We start from the raw sequence: 17,974 nt of genomic DNA on the forward strand, positions 1-17,974 counted from the left end.
TGGGTTTGGGTAGAAAACAACCCCCTCAACAGAATATGAAATATGACACGCCCCAGTCAAGAGGGGTTGGAAAGGGTGTGCGTGAATATTTCTCAGCAGCAGTTATGTTACATTGGACTAACTAATCAAATAAGACATTGACCAAGTTATAAAACAAAACACTTTAATACAGCATGCTTTACTTGTCCCTCAACCCAGGTTAAAGAACATAGCAGCACCCTTTAACATCATTTATTGAAACAATCACAGCAGTCCAGGTATTTTCCTTAAAATGCGCAACTCTTTAACTTATCTCAAGGGGTTACTTGAAACTTGTGATGGGAATCAAGTAGTAATTGGAGAAAAGAATCTTACTGTAAGCTTCACCACTGTGTGGCCTCTATGAAGCAAGAAACAACCTAGACATTTTCCAGAACTAAAGTGCTTCCATTGTATAGGACCTTTGTTCATTGAATTCCATTGATTCTTCCCTGTCACATCTGATAATGGCTCTTGATTCCACTGAAAGAAAACTGTCATGGCTAAATGTACCTTGCCCACTTAAAGAGAGTATAAGCTATTAACAGGCTTGTTTTTAACTGAAATTGTTCCCTGTCCACTCTTCAGCATAAGCAGTGATGAAAACTTTTCAACAGATGCTGGCAAAAAAAAAATAATAATAAAAAAATGCTGTGGCTTCAGACCATCTGCACGGATTAAACATTCATCAGATGAAGGAACTTTTCTGCACTTGAGACAAAGGAAAGTTTTCTTTCTCTGTATCTAAAAACATTAAATTTACCAAGATACCATTTCATTCCCAGCTGTTTTCATCATATCTTGTCTGTCAGAGAGTCATTTGAAAGCCATTGCTAATTTATTATTTTTTTAACAAACCCCTCTAGATGAAACCAATGTGATGACGCTAATTTACAAATAATAATAATAATAATAATAATAATAATAAAAGAATCGTTTGATAGAATTTCCTGCCTGCTCTCAACTGGGGAGGGTGGGAAGGTTCAATAGCTGACTAACCCGATCTTTAGTGGCCAGAAAGGGCCCAAGGAACTATGACCAGATTTCTATAGGATTCTCATGTCACATTATGGTGTACATAATATATTATGAGCGGACATGTGGTAACTTTTATTTTGACACCTCTGGTACAGACTGCTCACAAGCATTAACTGGGGCTTTGCCACATGTCCTATGTAAGGGACAGCACATAGTTGAGCTGCTTCAGGAACAGACCTGGAACCAAACTGTCACTCAAAGACATGAGAATGGGAAGTGGAGCTTGAGGCATCCAGGTCTGCAGCTCCAGCACAGTAACTTGCAGTAAGAAAAGTGAGTTGTTTAAAGGGACAGTGACAGATTCATCTTACAAAGAGATGTTCGTTTGAATGAGTTAATTGACTAGAGGTAAATAAAACCAAGATTACCTTGACAGCATCCTTTCAAAAAGGAATACAGACTGGGGACTGCCCAGAGGCAAAGAGATTAAGAAAACCTGCTGGCTGGGGCAGAAATTCATAAGCAAATTGGGAGAGTTCATTTCAGGGTGTGAAGGCAGAGGTTTTGAGTCATTTAATAGGATAACTCCCTGGAGAAGAAATGATCCACTGAGTTTTCCCAATGTATCCCAAGTGCTTCATCTTAAGTACAGAGAGTAAATTTCAAGGGCTTACCTTCTCAACAGGTGCCTTACAAATGCCTGCTTCAAATACAGCATCTTGGAGGTGTGGCATCTACTCAAGAGGCTCTTGATGGGAATGACACCCTCAGACTGGGACAAGGAAAACCAATAAGTCTGACGACTCAACTCTTGTCTGAGTTCAACTGACTAATTTGATCCAGCCCCAGAAGCTTGTTTCATAATTTATACTTGATTCACTGATCTGCGGTGTATGCTAGTAATGCAGTGTGGGGAGCCCTAGATTGGCTTCAGAAATCAGGCATGTACTGCAATATCAGCCACTACCCTGAAGTTTTTAATTGAGTGGTTTCACTTGGCTTTGAAGACACTCAGGGTCAATTCCAGCTCCGCTGAAGTCAATGGAAAAACTTAAATGCAAGTTGGATTGGGCCATAAGCACCTCTTCATTTGGCAGATTTATACCTGCCGAATGCTGTAAGATCTTTGGGTTTTTAAGGCTTTCAGCTTCTCATAGCCTGAGGAGTTGAGTTCTGTGAAAAGTACCACAGTTTACTCGTGAAATACTAAGGAAAAACTAATCAAACTCACTGGTGCATTAAAAATATGTACAGTTACCACAGTGGCATTCGTAAGATGCTGGGCTTTCTGCTATTGAAGTGTGTTATACAGTACATATGATTAACTATTACACAAGCAGTGTCATAAAAACAATTAGAGGTAAAGAAAGGAGAATTTTCTATAACAAAGGTGTAACTGGGAATAAATTGTTTGACAATGAAAACTGCATTGCTCAGAAAATAAAAGCCATCTGAACACAGCAATTTGCTTCAATGAGTGTTAGCTGTGTGCAGTAACATCTGAACAGGAAATAACATCAGCTGGATCCTGTTTATATGGTGGTTTATCTCATGAAAATGGCTTGGCCCTAACATCTGATCCTTCTCTGAGAAATCTGGCTTTTTCCTAAAAGAATCCAACCCTATTCTGGAAGATTCAAAGTGGAATTATCACAGCGTGTTGAGTTGTATTTCTTTTAAAGAACTCTGCTGGATATTTTTAAAGAGGGAATGCAGTGTGGTTAAACTGATTCCTCCTGATTTAAACCATCTAACTAACGAGCACTTGCAGGAAGTATAATCACAAGCATTAAACATTTGCATGTTGTTACTGGCCAAAACATAAACCCCATTTGGAAGCGCTGGACAAGTGCTTCCCATTTATATTAGGAAGTGCTCATTCAAGGTGAGGAATGACAGTCCTGCTGAATTCTTCCACATCCAGACAGTTAGTGTGCTCTCCTCAAGTTTATTCGTAGTGCAAAAATACCACAAAGTTATGCTCTATACTATTGCCCTGTCACTGCAAATGCAAACAGGCTTCACTGGTCTGGAGTGTCCATGGTGCGTGTCCAACAGTCTCTCAGAAGTGAAAGTACATAATTAATTGTTCCCTCTTTAAGGGAGGAGGATAGAGGAAAGGGATGCAGTCACCCGAACTACAAGACTGTTCAAGCTGGGGAGCGAGATTTAATAGGCTACAATACACATAGTTCTTCCAAATATATTTACGGAGGATTAACAACTGCGGCATACACGTGTATTGATTACGAGGCTATTAATGTTAAATGTGGCCTTAATGATCAGTTGTTGTTTTACTGATGGTCATGGTAGTAATTCAAACCAAAAGGGAAAGAGAGCTCTGTTATCACAGTTGGGGATACAATTTTGTCACTGCCTCCAAAGCAACCCCAATTCATACCAATCACTATTACACCACCCTCACAATGTCAATCTCAGGATTTAGGGAAGAGAAGATTTTTCTTTGAGATACACCATAGAATTAACGTAGACTCATTTATACAGGAAATATTTAAGTTCCCCCTGGTTTCCTGCTGCAGGATGGGAGCCCGGCTGCTCCTTAAAACAACTGGTTTATGAGCTGAGGTAATATTTCCAAGAAAAAGGGCTAGAAATTTAGGGCCTGCTCCAAAGTCTGTTGAAGTCCATGGAAAACCTCCTGTTGACTTCAATGGGCTTTAGGGTCAGGCGCTTAGTATTTATAAAACAAAAGTGGAGATTCACCTTTACATTCCCATGACTCTTTTATGAGGCTGCACGATTCATGGGATCCATAGGCCAGCTCTGGTTATGAGAATTATCTCTACAGAACAACCCTGGAGAGGAAATATCGGTAGTCATCCTACCCCTATCAAGCACAAAGTTTATTCTTTCCATGGTTTTGCATAAACCTATCACTAACTATCTCACACAAAAACAACAAGGAGTCTGGTGGCACCTTAAAGACTAACAGATAGTCTTTAAGATGCCACCAGACTCCTTGTTGTTTTTGTAGATACAGACTAACACGGCTACCCCCTGATACTATCTCACACAAAAACTCACATGGACCCAGGTCATCCTCTGCTATGAAATATTATTATTATATAGTGCCATTCCAGTAGCATTCACAATGTGCTAGATACAGTCCCACACAGATAAGATACAGTACCAGTCCCCAAAGAGCTTATAACCCTAAAGAGCTGAGGGGGAATATATTTTAAAAAACACTTCATCTGTATTCAACCTTTCCATTATTAGTTGGCCAATAGCTCATAGATGTTCCGACAGAAGTGATTCTTGAGTAGGGATTTAAAGGAGGAGCGAATAGTGGCCATTCTGACTGTTTTGGGGAAGCCTCATCCTGCATGGGAGGCAGCATGAACGAAAATGTGAAGACTGTTGTGGGAGAAGCAGACGAAAGTTTAGTCAAGGCTTAGTATTGTTGGCAGAGTGGAAGGATGGGGAGGGAGGAGTGCTGGGTGAGAGATAAAGCTGGATAGGTAACTCAAGGGCAGAGTTATGTAGAGCTTTGAAGATGAGGACAAGTCATCTGAGCTGGAAAGGACTCAAGGGGGAGCAGCAGAAAAACCTAACAAGAATCTCCTCACACAGTTTTCCCTGCAGCTTTCACCGGTGGGGATGGTTGGGCAAGGTCTGAGCTACCCCAGGCTGTGATGGGCAGCAGTTCTGTCCCTTGCAGCTCAGCAGAGGAATCCCTGGAGTGAACCTGGCCCAATATCTCTAATGGCTGCTACCAAGGCAGTGATTATCCTTGTGGATAAAGCAGGCTTGAGTTCAAATCCTGGCATCATTTTTATATAATTTCCTGTAACCTGTCTCTACTGAGGCGAGTCTAAGGCTACAAAAACTGAAGTGATATTTGATCCACTACAATCAGCGTGCTAAAAATATTAGAATAAAAATTGTGCAACCATACAAGAAACTATTAGGGTTCTCTCTCCTCCCCAGTGCAGACCTACCTTTGGTGGAATTATGAATCATAGGGGGCGAGGGGGAAATCATTGGAAGAGCAATCCCAGAAGTTCAATTACATTCTCTTGTGACAGACCCTCAACGAGCCCTATGATAGGAGACAAGCATCTGAAGTACTTTGAAATGGCCTTGCCTATTGTGATGAATTAGCGTCTGTTTCTGTTAAGTACCGAGCACCTCCTGTGAGGTTCCAAGTACCTTTAGCTCCTGGTTGAAATCAATGGGAGTGGAGGGCACTTAGCACTACACAATATCTGGCCCAACGGGTTCAGAGTAGAGCCCCTTGCAATGAATATTCTTTATCAGTTCTTCTGACTGGTCTATGCTGTCAAACAAAAATGTCTTGAGGATGGAAAGAGTGATGGGAAGAAGGCGGTGCTCAGTGTGCAAAGAAACTGAAGAGTTTAGGTGTTTGCTTTCTGTAAAAGAAATGTAGTGTTTGTTTAAGTGTTACTGACATTGAATGGGGATAACTCCCAAACCTTAAACAGATCTTTCTGCGATCCACTGAATGTCTGTAGTACCTTCAAAATCAGAATGTTGTTGACACAGACCACGTTTCAACTTCTTTCCCAGGGGCTGGATAACCTGCAATCTCATGACACTGGATATAAAAACAGCTATACCCTACCTACAATATTTTTGACCTTGCTTGTTGATCTTGCCTGTTAGGCAGTAACAACAACAAAGTCTTTACTCAACAAGCAGAGCACTGCATAAAATGTTTATCTTTATTTTAACAACCTCAGGCTGCTGAATGAAGAGGCGGGGGGAACAAAATAAATCTGTCACAAAAATGCACGCAAAGTACTTTTTTTATTCATGCTCAACTAGCAATGAAAAAGGGTTTATGAACGGTTACCTTCTTTCTGTTTGTGCAAATGGATCTCCTTAGGCATCTGAGCATTGACAATGAGCCAAAAATCATTTGCTTCAGATTGTTTCTGACAGGGCTCATTGTCCTGATAATGGCAGAGTGTGATAATAAAACTTTACCTTTTCACCTTAGGAGTAACTTCCTTATTGCAAGGAGTGTTCTGTTTTGAATGGCAGATTTATGAACAAAAAGGGATGCCGGGGCTTAGTCCCAAAAATGTCCCCCTAACATACACATTTTTTTCTTGCAAATACAACCTTGGAAGTTTGTAAAGTGCTGCACAGAAATTTTTCCCCAGTATTAACAATGGTGCCAACAGCACCATGGCCAGCCCACTTACAGCCTTGGGAGCTCCACAGGTGCCAGTTCATTTGTGGGGTTGGAAGAATGACTCTTGGGTGGGAGAGATGTGGCAAGATATGGAGTAACTGAACAGAAGTTTGGATAACGGGCAGCTTTGCCACAAGGCCATCAACATGTGTGCTCCTTAAAAGATGAACAGATATTCTGCCTGCTTGCACCTGAACCCAGCAAGGCCCCACTAGAAAGCAGAGAGCACTTGGGATTCTGGTGACCTCCCAGCCACACAAGGGTCAGGGATACCAGCGAAAGGGGGAAGGAGCCTGCCCTTTGAGGTAGCTGTGAAAGAGTTTATCTTCATTTGTTAAAGGCAATAATGCTAAGAAGAAAGGCTGACGGAGACAGTTCCATAGAAGGGAAAAGCAAACAAATACATAAATGAAATAATACAAACAATACACAGTGAGCCCAGGGGCACTTTTTCTAAGAAGGGAAGGGATGTTAAAGGAGCACCAAGTTGTCTGTGCTGTTAGTCTATGGAACCACATTATATTATCCATGTTCTCCTTTTCCTCCTTTCCTTCCCATGGCTCATGACACTTGCTTGTTGCTTTTTCTCTTAATTAGACAGCAGGCTCTTTGGAGAGGGGATGGCATCCTCCCATGGATGTGTGCAGCTCCTAGCACGGTGGGGCCCCAAACTTGATGGAAGCAGGGGGGAGAGAAGAGCCTTTGGGAAGTACATGATAGCAATAATTTATTGTTATTGCTGATTTACTAGGTTACTTACTGTGCTTATGCTAAATCCCTGGGGTGGCTGCTGCTTTGCATATGTTCCCTCTTCAACAGGTGCACTACTGCCTACTGCCACTTAGCAATGGAATTACATAGATCTGCTAGCAGAAGGACTGATCCTGTAAATGCTAACTCACATAAGTAGATCTTGCCTCATTGATGTCAATGGCACTATTTATACAAGTAGGGGCTACTTTTGGAGTAAGGTTTTGCAGAACTGGCCCCCAATCTGTAGATCTGACTTCTTACACCACACATGAGATGTTCAAAGACAGACTTCCAATCAGTCAGTCATCTTTATTCAATGGCATCTCATGCACTGTCACCATTAGGTGGCACTACAGAGTAATACACACCTTAGAAGACATTCTGAAGTACAGAAAATAATTATATATGCATAACGCGTGCACACATTTCTGTACTTCAGAATGTCTTCAAGTATTTCTAAGGCACCTATTACCAATCTAGCTAAAGCAGAGATCACAATAATGCATTTTCATAAACTGGGAGCAAATTACATTCTGAGAGGATGCAATGATGTGTATTACTCTGTAGTGCCAGCAGTGCCCCTCTGCCATGTACATTGGCCAAACTGGACAGTCTCTACGCAAAAGAATTAATGGACACAAATCTGACATCAGGAATCATAATACTCAAAAACCAGTGGGAGAACACTTTAACCTGTCTGGCCATTCAATGACAGACCTGCGGGTGGCTATCTTACAACAGAAAACCTTCAAAAACAGACTCCAACGAGAGACTGCTGAGCTGGAATTGATATGCAAACTAGATACAATCAACTCAGCATTGAATAAGGACTGGGAATGGCTGAGCCATTACAAACTTTGAATCTATCTCCCCTTGTAAGTATTCTCACACTTCTTATCAAACTGTCTGTACTGGGCTAGCTTGATTATCACTTTAAAATTTTTTTTTCTCTTACTTAATTGGCCTCTCAGAGTTGGTAAGACAACTCCCACCTGTTCATGCTCTCTGTATGTGTGTATATATATCTTCTCAATATATGTTCCACTCTATATGCATCCGAAGAAGTGGGCAGTAGCCCACGAAAGCTTATGCTCTAATAAATTTGTTAGTCTCTAAGGTGCCACAAGTACTCCTGTTCTTTTTACAGTTAAACACGTGTCAGTTAATGCTAATAAAAACTCCGCAACCCAAACCACCACTCTGGCAAGTCTGCGTAAATGGATAAGCCTTCCAACATCCCCTGTACTTCAACAAATAAACATTCCAATCTTGAATTCACTGCAGTTCTTAAAAAAAATTATTGTGTTTGCCAGAAGTATGTGTCCCTTCTTAATTAATAAATCTTTCCATATAGTCTAACTTCTGCTTAAAATAGACTAGAACAGTTCTGAATACAACAGGACTCAGGGGATTAGGAGGTGGGATCAGAAGTAAGCCACCTGTCAGACAGGATCAGAATTTAAGGATTCCCCCCAACCCCCCGCCACTCTTCCTTGGATTTAACCAGTCACTTAAAAAAAAAAAAAAAGAATTTCATATGCTGTAATGTTCTCTGTATAGTCTTGTTTTTGAGCATGTATACAAAGAAAGGTGGCCTCATGGCTTAAAAGCACATTTTCAGAGTCATTATCTTCTTTCTTAGCTCCAGCCAATAATGAGAAAAGTCCAGACTCAACTACAGTTCATTCTTTTCAGCAGTGATTTATTTATATGGGGGAGACAGAACCCCTTCTATACATTTTCTGGGGTTTACATTATCTTTTGCTAAATGTATGGTACTATGGACTGGTGTATGCACACATTCCCCTCAACCCAGCCTCTCAGTTTGTGGCACTGATTTATTGTGGGTGGGAGATTAGGTTCCAGGGAAATTTTTTTAATGGACAAAAGACTATACACCTCTACCCCGATATAACGCTGTCCTTGGGAGCCAAAAAATCTTACCGTGTTATAGGTGAAACCACGTTATATTGAACTTGCTTTGATCCGCCGGATCATGCAGCCCCGCCCTCCCCCCCCCCCGGAGCGCTGCTTTACCACGTTATATCCGAATTCATGTTATATCGGGTCATGTTATATCGGGGCAGAGGTGTATTATATATCTATATCTATACACACACACACACACACAGTATACATTTGAAACAAACAATTTAATACTGTTCACAGCAATGATGATTGTGAAGCTTGGTTGAGGTGGTGAAGTCAGAGGGTGGAAGAGGGTGGGATATTTCCCAGGGAATGCCTTACTGCTAAATGATGAACGAGGACAGCTGACCCCTCAAGGGTTAACACATTGTTGTTAATGTAGCCTCACACTCTACAAGGCAGCACAAACGGAGGGAAGGGAGACAGCATGGCAGACAGAAACAGAGACACACACCCTGTGTGTGTGTGAGAGAGAGAGATGCACATTGCCCCTTTAACTACGCTGACCCCACTGTAAATACATTGCCTTTTTAAGTAGATCAGCAAGTTGAGACAGCAGCTTCTGCCAGCAAGCTCGCTCCATCCTAAGACCTGTCGTGTCCCCGCCACCCCTGCTCCATGGAGATGGGGTAAGTGGGGGGCAGGAGTAGGGGGCAGGGGGACACCCTGACATTAGCCTCCCCTCTCCCTGTCCTCCCTCCCCCACACAGCAAGCAGGAGGCTCCCAGGAGCAGCTCCAAGGCAGAGGGCAGGAGCAGCACATGGCAGTGGGGGAAGGGACAGCTGAACTGCTAGCAATCGATAGCCTGCTGGGTGGCTACTGCACAGGGAACTTAGGGGAGTGGGTAACTGATAGGGGGGCTGCTGGTCCACCCTGGTTCCAAGCCCTGAACAGCTCCAGTGAGCTGCTCTTTTTGCAAGCAGTGGACAAAGCAGGCAGCTGCCAAAAAATGTTATAAGGGAGCATTGCACAACTTTAAACGAGCATGTTCCCTAATTGATCAGCAACGTAACAATGAAACAATGTTAACCGGATGACTTTAGGTGAGGAGTTACTGTACAGATGCCCCCCGGGTTACGCAAATCCAATTTACGCAAATCTGCACCTACGGAAAAAGTTCTGTAAGCTAGAAATAGGTGGGTTGTTTTTTTTTTTTGCATAATGGTCGGGTATACGTTTCCGACTTACGTAAAATTCTAGTTATGAAAGGCATTCTGGAATGGAACGCTTGCGTAAGTCGGGGAGCGTCTGTACTGGCAATTTTTAAAAAGGGCTCCAGAGGCGATCCTGGAAATTACAGGCTGGTAAGCCTAACTTCAGTACCAGGCAAATTGGTAGAAATGGTGGTAAACAACAGACACATAGATGAACAGGATTTTTTAGGGAAAAGTCAACATGGCTTTTGTAAAGGGAAGTCATGCCTCATCAATCTATTAGAATTCTTTGAGGGTGTGAACAAGCATGTGGATAAGGGTGATCCAGTCGATAAAGTGTACTTGGATTTTCAGAAAGCCTTTTACAAGGTCCCTCACCAACGGCTCTTAAGGAAAATAAGTATCCATAGGATAAGAGAGAAGGTGATCTCATGAATCAGTCACTGGTTAAAAGATAGGAAACTAAGCATAAGAATAAATAATTAATTTACACAATGGAGACAGGTAAATAGCAGGGATCCCCCAAGGATCTGTGCAGGTCAACATATTCATTAATGATCTGGAAAAGGGAGTGAACAGTGAACTGGCAAAGTTTGCAGTTGATACAAAATGATTCAAAATAGTTAAGTCCAAAGCTGACTGTGAAGAGTTACAAAAGGATCTCACTAAATGGAGTGATTTAGCAACAAAATAGCAGATGAAATTCAATGTGGATCAGTGCAAAGTAACGCACACTGGAAAAATAATCCCAACTACACACAAAATGATGGGGTCTAAATTAGCTATTACTGCTCAAGAAAAAGATCTTGGCGTCATTGTGGATAGTTCTCTAAAAACTTCAGTTTAATGCACAACAGCAGTCAAAAAGGCTAACAGAATATTAGGCATTATTAGGAAACGGACAGAAAATAAGACAGCAAATTTCATAATGCTACTATATAAATCCTTGGCACACCCACATTTTGAATACTGTGTCTAGTTCTGGTCGCCCCATCTTAAAAAGGATACAGTAGAAACTGGAAAAGATTCAGAGAAGGGTAACAAAGATGATCAAGGGTATGGAATGGCTTCTAGACAAGGAGAAACTAAAGAGATTAGGGCTCTTCATTTTAGAAAAAAGACGATTAAGAGGGGACAGGATAGCGGTCTATAAAATCATGAATGATGTGGAAAAAGTGAAGAGTTATTTACCCTTTCCCACAATACAAAAACCAGGGGTCATCAGATAAAATTAATAGACAGCAGGTTTAATACGAACAAGAGGAAGTACTTTTTCACAGACTGCACAATTAACCTGTGGAACTCATTGCCACAGGATGCTGTGAAGGCCAAAAGTATAACTAGGTTCAAAAATGAACTAAATAAGCTCATGGAGGACAGGACCATCAATGATGATTAGTCAAGACTGTCAGGGATGTGACCCCATGCTGGGGGCAACCCTAAACCTCTGAGTGTCAGAAGCTGGGAGGAAAAGACAGTGGTGGATTGCTCCAAAATTGCCCTGTTCTGTACACTTGCCCTGAAGCTCTGGTACTGGTCACTGGTGGAGACAGGATACGGGGCTAGATGGACCATTGGACTGACCCAGTATGATTGTTCTTATGTTCTTAAGCACCTGCTTATCTCAACAGCACAGCCCCAGGGGCATCATTTGCTGTGGGACTAGAGAGGCAGTTGTCCCCATTGTAACAATGTAAAAAGTAGGTACAAGCTCATAAGACATCACCATAATCTATAACAGCTAATACTGCTGGGGAAAGGTATGAAAGGGAGACAGACAGAATTAGTCCAAACAACAAGGCCTCCTGGTAAAACTCAAGGGCAGTGTTAAGATCATACTTGGCAAACAAGAGAAGTGTGGAACCAGAAATCAGTGAACCAAAATTGATGTGTCAGAAACTAGGCCTAATTAGTGGACAAAATAATGAGGCAATGGGCTATTATGTCCACCATTCCCTTTGTGGGCCTTAAAGAAAGAGACTTTGGGGAGAAAAATTGGCTACTGGAGTGAGCTTCGCTGTCCTGGCTGCCACCCTTACCATCTCCTGGGACCCTGGATCTTCTTCATCCTACTCCTGAGAGCTGTCCTGACCAGCCCTGCTGGGGGAGAGACCCAGATGATATTGCCACCTTTGCTGAATCCCAGCCACCACTGGGCATGTGACTTTTTCACGCCCGCCTCACCCTCGTTCTGTGTCCCCCACCTTATTTCTTCTCTCTTCTATCCCTCTCCTTTTTTCTTCTGTTTAATAAGAGTCAGGCTTAGTTGGCCAAGACTGCATATTTTGCAACACTGCTGTAAGCCTGTGACCAGAAAGAGGCAGCTAAAAGCACTGTCTTACATAGCCTGAGCCTGGTGCAAGTTTGCCAGGTCTCGGAGTGGCTGATAAGAATGTGTGCTGTGCCTGTGTTTTTCCAGCAGAGAGATTGTGGGTGAGAGAAGCTGCATTTTCTATCTTTGCGGTTTTTGTGTGTGTTTGTCTTATTTTGTCTGCTCAGGAAATGGGATTGGACTTTAACAACAGCAACGACAACAGCTCCAGCCCATCTCAATTCACTTCTCTCTTCCCCAAAAGGACAGTTATTACCATCTTTAATGTCACCTAAGAGACTGTCAAACAGGGTATTTTCCATCTAAAACCTCTCTCCAGCTAAAGGGACAGGGAACAAGGGATTTTTCTGTATCTTTAATAAAAGGTTGAAAGGATTTTCAATGGTGTGTTTGCCATGGTACTAAGCAAGCTGAGGCCTCTGTACCCCAAACCTCAAACCTGGTTTAACATTGTTTAACCTTGGACAGTGACTGAGTTATGTTAACACCTTTGGCCCATTTATTCCATCTAAATTAATAAAACACTCCTCAATGTTGGTTTGCCCCCTCTGCCCCTGATTTTCAGAAGTCTAAATGCTTCCTTATGTCTTCCACTCTTTGCCCCACATTTGGACACGGTTATTAAGGAAGCAAACTTTGCCACCCAGGGAAGGATGTATTTAGCCCCGTTAAGTTAATGAGCTGTGATGTGTTTTGTTTCTTTAGAGGAGCAAGTGAATGTTATTATTTCTCCGAGTGTTCCAGGAGAGGGCTGGACACTTCATGGCAGATGATTTGGGGGAAATTCAGGACTGGGAGTGTGGTGGGGTCACCCCTGCATAAGATAGCTGGGTGATAGAGACTAGGATGGGACTGTCATGTTGTAGGCAGGCTGCTGGGGTCAGAGCGCTGAACTGGGGCTGCATAGCACACAGACACTCAAGGAGCTGCATGCTTGTCTGCTTGCTGTTGGTGTCCAGGCTGTGAGTCATAGCTGCAGAGCAGTTAAAGCACCCAGGGTTACCAGGCAGGTGATGACAACTCCTCACTGGTATGGACTGCACCCCAGAGTGTGACTTTCCCTCTTTAGTAAAACTTGTCACATCTCTGATTTCAGTTAGTGCTGTCGTGACTGAACAGCCTTATGTATGATTGGATATTGCAGCAAGACTGTTAAACACATCTTGGACCATGTCTCGAGGATGTGAATTCCAAGACAACCAGGCCTAAATTCTGATTACTGATTGACAATGTACATTATAATAGTTTGTTTTCAAAACATTTCTAGTAAAGCTAGGATGAAAAATCTTGAAGAGTTAATTTTTATTGGGAAAGACATAATTTGCTCTAGAGTATAGTCCCTAAAATGTTCTTAAACTACAAACTAATCTGAGACATAACAATAACCAAAAGCCATAGTTCAAATTGTTGCTCATTGTTATTGCTATTAAACTGCTGTTATTCATTGTATAAACCTACAATGTTTTGGACCCTATCTTTTTTTGTAGTGTGCAATGCTCCAAACAGCTGTTAAATGGAACAAAAGCATAATCCATCAGCATCAATTTGAATAACTATAAACATCCCATTTCCTTGAAGACAAACGTGGCATAGAATATGATCTGGAGTTGCCTAAATTTAACATTGGAATGATATCGTTCCTATATTTAAAAAAAAGCAGCATTGAAAACTTTGAATTTTATCCAAACTTCAAAGCTGGCATTTGACACAGCTGTATTGTTTTCTGGCTTGGTGGATACCAAATGTAGAAGATGATTTAAAATTTGTATTTCTTGCATTGATGCTGGTTAAATAATCACCCCCAGATTATGCATGTATTCTGAGGCTGAAGGGTCAGAAAGATGAGAATCTCTGCTATTCATAGACTGATTCCTGCTGGCAGATTTTAGGCCCAGTTACTGGGGAGACGATAGAAGAGTTAGCTGGTTTTATTTAATATTTATATTGTTATATTACTGGGAGGCTTTGAACAAGATCAGGGACCCAACGTGCAAGGTGCTGTGCAAATGCAGCCTGTCTTGAAGAGCACTCCATAGCTGCAGGTTCAAAAGAGGAAGAGTGAGATCCCTGCAATTGCTAGCAGGAAAATCTAACTTCAATCCTCAATAAAATGATGGGACAGGCAGAAAAATCAGTGATGATCTAAAGCAGAAGCTCCCCAACTTTTTCACGGCCTGCATCACATCTTAATAAAGTGCCTCTTGGACAACTTCCCTTCCCATTGTCAGTTGAGTAACGTCCTGCGGCAGCTACAGCAATTGCTTGTGTGGCAAAATAACAAGGCTATTTAAAAAGTAATTGCTCAGTTTAAAGGCTTTCATAAAAGGGTGAGACTGTGCAGTTTTGGCCCACTTTGTTGAGGAAGGGCTACAATAGAGTGGCACCACCCTAGCGGGAGGTATGTTGCCTTCAGAAGCCAGAATGCTTCCTAGAACCCCCAGGCATACACAGGCTGCACAGCCACTACTAAAACCTCTTCCTTCAGCATGCCAGTCCTATTTCAAGGGCCACTGTGTGACAAGGGTTGCCTGTACATGGCCTAGCCTTCTCCCTGCCTCTCAGGGTATCGTACGCTCACCATGACTCAGGGACTGCAATGCTGCTTAGCTTTTATAAGGGAATGGATCCTTCTGTCCTATCTTCAGGTTCACCTACATGAAGTTCAGGAGGAATTAGACCCTAGATGATTTAATTGGTAACTTTCTGAAGATTGACAAGAAAGGTGCCATTTAGGAAAAGAAAAAACAAGTGATTGGCATGAGGATTTTTAGGGTAGCCTCCTCCCTCCCTCTCCGCATAGTAAAAATGCTTGCTAGTGTTCTTTTGGCACTTTGAAAGTGACAAACTCTGGAGGGAGTAGAAGATCAGAGAAGTCTGGTTATAGGAAACAAAAATGCTTTCTCTGATTGGATTCAAGACTTTTAAATCTGAACCTAACCAAAAAATGTTTTTCCTTTTCAAAAAGCCGGGCTATTTTGAGCACATTCATATTTCTGTGACTCTCAGTTAGTTTCAAACAGTAATGGATGGCCGCAAATCATTCCATTCAAGGACAACCAGGGAAGTGGAGTGGGATCAGATGTGACAAGGCCTGGACTGTAATGCTGATCCTCGTATGTTTTTCCATACTCCATTCACTTTCAGTCTGCACTACTTACTTGTTTTAGATCAAGGGAAACAGCAACAAGAAAGAACAAAAGTAAAATACCCATAGGGTGTACATGTCTCGTTTGTAACTGCCTACAGGAATTCTGAGACCAAAATGGCTGCTACTTCTAGACAGGACTTGAAAAAACTACTCACCCAGAAATGTTTCCCAGGCAAGTTGGCTAATACAGGCAAAGGAGCCTTTGGTCCCTCGTGATAGGTGCTGCAGCACTGTTTCAAAACAGAAGGAGAGAAGCAGAGAGACAAAGGCATAGGTGCCCTTGCTCCTTTCACAGGAGGGCAAGCAGGCAGGAATAGAGCAGCAGGAACCCTGGCTGCTTCTCGCTGAGAACAGACCCATGTGGAGAAGAGCTGCTAATACAGACAGTTTCCTAAACATCCCGCAGCCCCAGAAGAGTCCAGTATTTGTTCATTTATGGGAGGTAGGAAGACCAGAATTAGTTATTGGGAGTGAGGGAACCAGTCATTAGTTAAATACAGCGGTGGAAGATCAAAAGTCCAGTTTTGACTAGTGAGGGCAGAGGGAGAGTCATGTATCTAACTTGAAACAAATGCAAAACAATACATCTGGGAAATAATATTTCGCTCAAGCTTGAGCTAAAAATTATCTCTATTAGCGGTCATTAGTCATTGCATTTCATAGCTTCATAGAATTTAAGGCCAGAAGAAGCCATCAGTCTGACCTCGTTTGTATCACAGGCCATTAGTTTTCACCCATACACTCCTATATTAAGTCCAAAGACTTTAGTTACACTAAAGCATTTCAGTCCTCAGGAGACTAAACTGTGTCACAGGGAGAGACCAAAATGCCACCAACATCCATGGCCCCTGGAATGGCAGGGAATTGATTAGGTGAGATATCTCCAGATTTTCATTGAAATGCTCTCCAAACCATTAGCCACTGATGGGCAAGACCATCAAATATTTTCTCCAGGCCCGTTTTGCCTATAGAAATGAATGCACACACAAAATGCTGCTCTGGCACAGTGTATAGTTGCCATAGAAACTGCTCCATCGTATGTCTACTTCGCTAAATCATATTTCCCTACAAGAGTTTCAGATCATGAAGTGGATGGCAAATATACATAATCCATCCCTTCTGGGACATGAATCTTGGATCCAGTTGAGTGCTAAAAGGAGTAGCACTGACTGCTACTGTGGCAGTGCAGGTACCATCCAAGAGACATCATATCTGATATACAATGAAATATTGTAATTTTAAAACTGGGACTACAGGAGTTTGAATTTATCTAATCATTTGGGCCAGTTCAGTAAATCACCCCAGAAGAAGAAAATTATTAGTGGACTTTATTCTAATCTAGTGGCATGCAAAATGTTTATATGCCTTTACCTAATATCAAGTCAGGTTTGAAGAGTCCCATTCTAACGTGATGTGCTATGTGAGTGTCAATTTGAAAAATGTGGCCACATGTTCCAAAAAAAAGTCAGCTTGCATTAAATATATAATGGCACCGTGTGCCAGCAGAACCAACCTGCAAAATCTTATTCCAATTTACTGAAATGGAGAAATAACATTGTATATGCATAACGATACGCGTCTAAACTGACAACACCGGAGGTACACCCTAAAAATGAAAGGAGTCAAAAGAGTCTCACCCAAGAAGGAGATATGGAGGAGTGATGGAAAGGGCAGCAGAGATGGAGAAAGCTGAATCTCTGAGTCTGGGAGAGCTTCCATGTCAGAAAAGAAATGACTCACATTCTGAGTTGCTAGGAAACAGCTAGGAAAAACACAGGAGCTCTAGAGTGAGAGTTAACTGGCATTACAACACTGCCTAGTGAGTGAGATGGCTGCCAGTCTTTAGACTAGATACATATGACACATACTATTGATTTTTCTCTCAGCTTTCTTAGAGGCATTGCTTACTTTAAGATACTTTTGGAATTAGGCAGTTATTGTGCAATTACTGTGGGCTATTCTTGAAAACAAGAAAAATAAATGTCTGACCTCTGGCTAGGAGTGGAGGGGGTGGATTTACCTGACCTGCACTCTTGTTCACTGGTATACAATAGGAGGGTGTCCAGTCCCAAAGGTGCTTACAGATGCTTAGAGTCTGGGGACAGCCTGGTTATTGAGGGGGATGGCAGGAATTCAGGTTACAAATATCTTCTAATAGACATCTAGCTGGTGAAGGGCAAGGCCATCCCAACCTTTTCAGCTAGAAGTCTGTAGTTTACCAATATGCTGGTTGTTAGACAATGGAAATGTAGATTGTGAAACCAAAAGGAAGGCTAAAATAAAGCACACTATAGTATCAAGAGAATATATTCTGCTCTCGAGTTGGAATAGACTCAATGATTTACTGGGTCTGTTCCATTTTTAATTACTATGGTCTGGTGAGAAGAGTAAGCAGCAGGTCAAGCCAGAATAAATTGGATTAAAAATCCCAATGCGTCTCCTTATTTCCTTTCTAACACTGATCCTTTACCATTAGGAT

General features: G+C 42.0%; 1 long non-coding RNA gene across 1 annotated transcript in view; it reads right to left on the bottom strand.

Moving 5' to 3' along the window:
• The window catches only part of LOC117879988, a 66,511-nt gene extending 49,316 nt beyond the window's left edge, over positions 1-17,195 (bottom strand). Inside the window, exon 1 of the long non-coding RNA XR_004646457.1 lies at positions 17,133-17,195. This is a non-coding gene — a long non-coding RNA (uncharacterized LOC117879988). The remainder of the gene's footprint in view (positions 1-17,132) is intronic.
• Positions 17,196-17,974: the final 779 nt, after the last annotated feature.

The sequence above is a fragment of the Trachemys scripta genome, chromosome 7 (genome assembly GCF_013100865.1).
Source record: "Trachemys scripta elegans isolate TJP31775 chromosome 7, CAS_Tse_1.0, whole genome shotgun sequence".
NCBI classification, from domain to species: Eukaryota; Metazoa; Chordata; order Testudines; family Emydidae; genus Trachemys; species Trachemys scripta.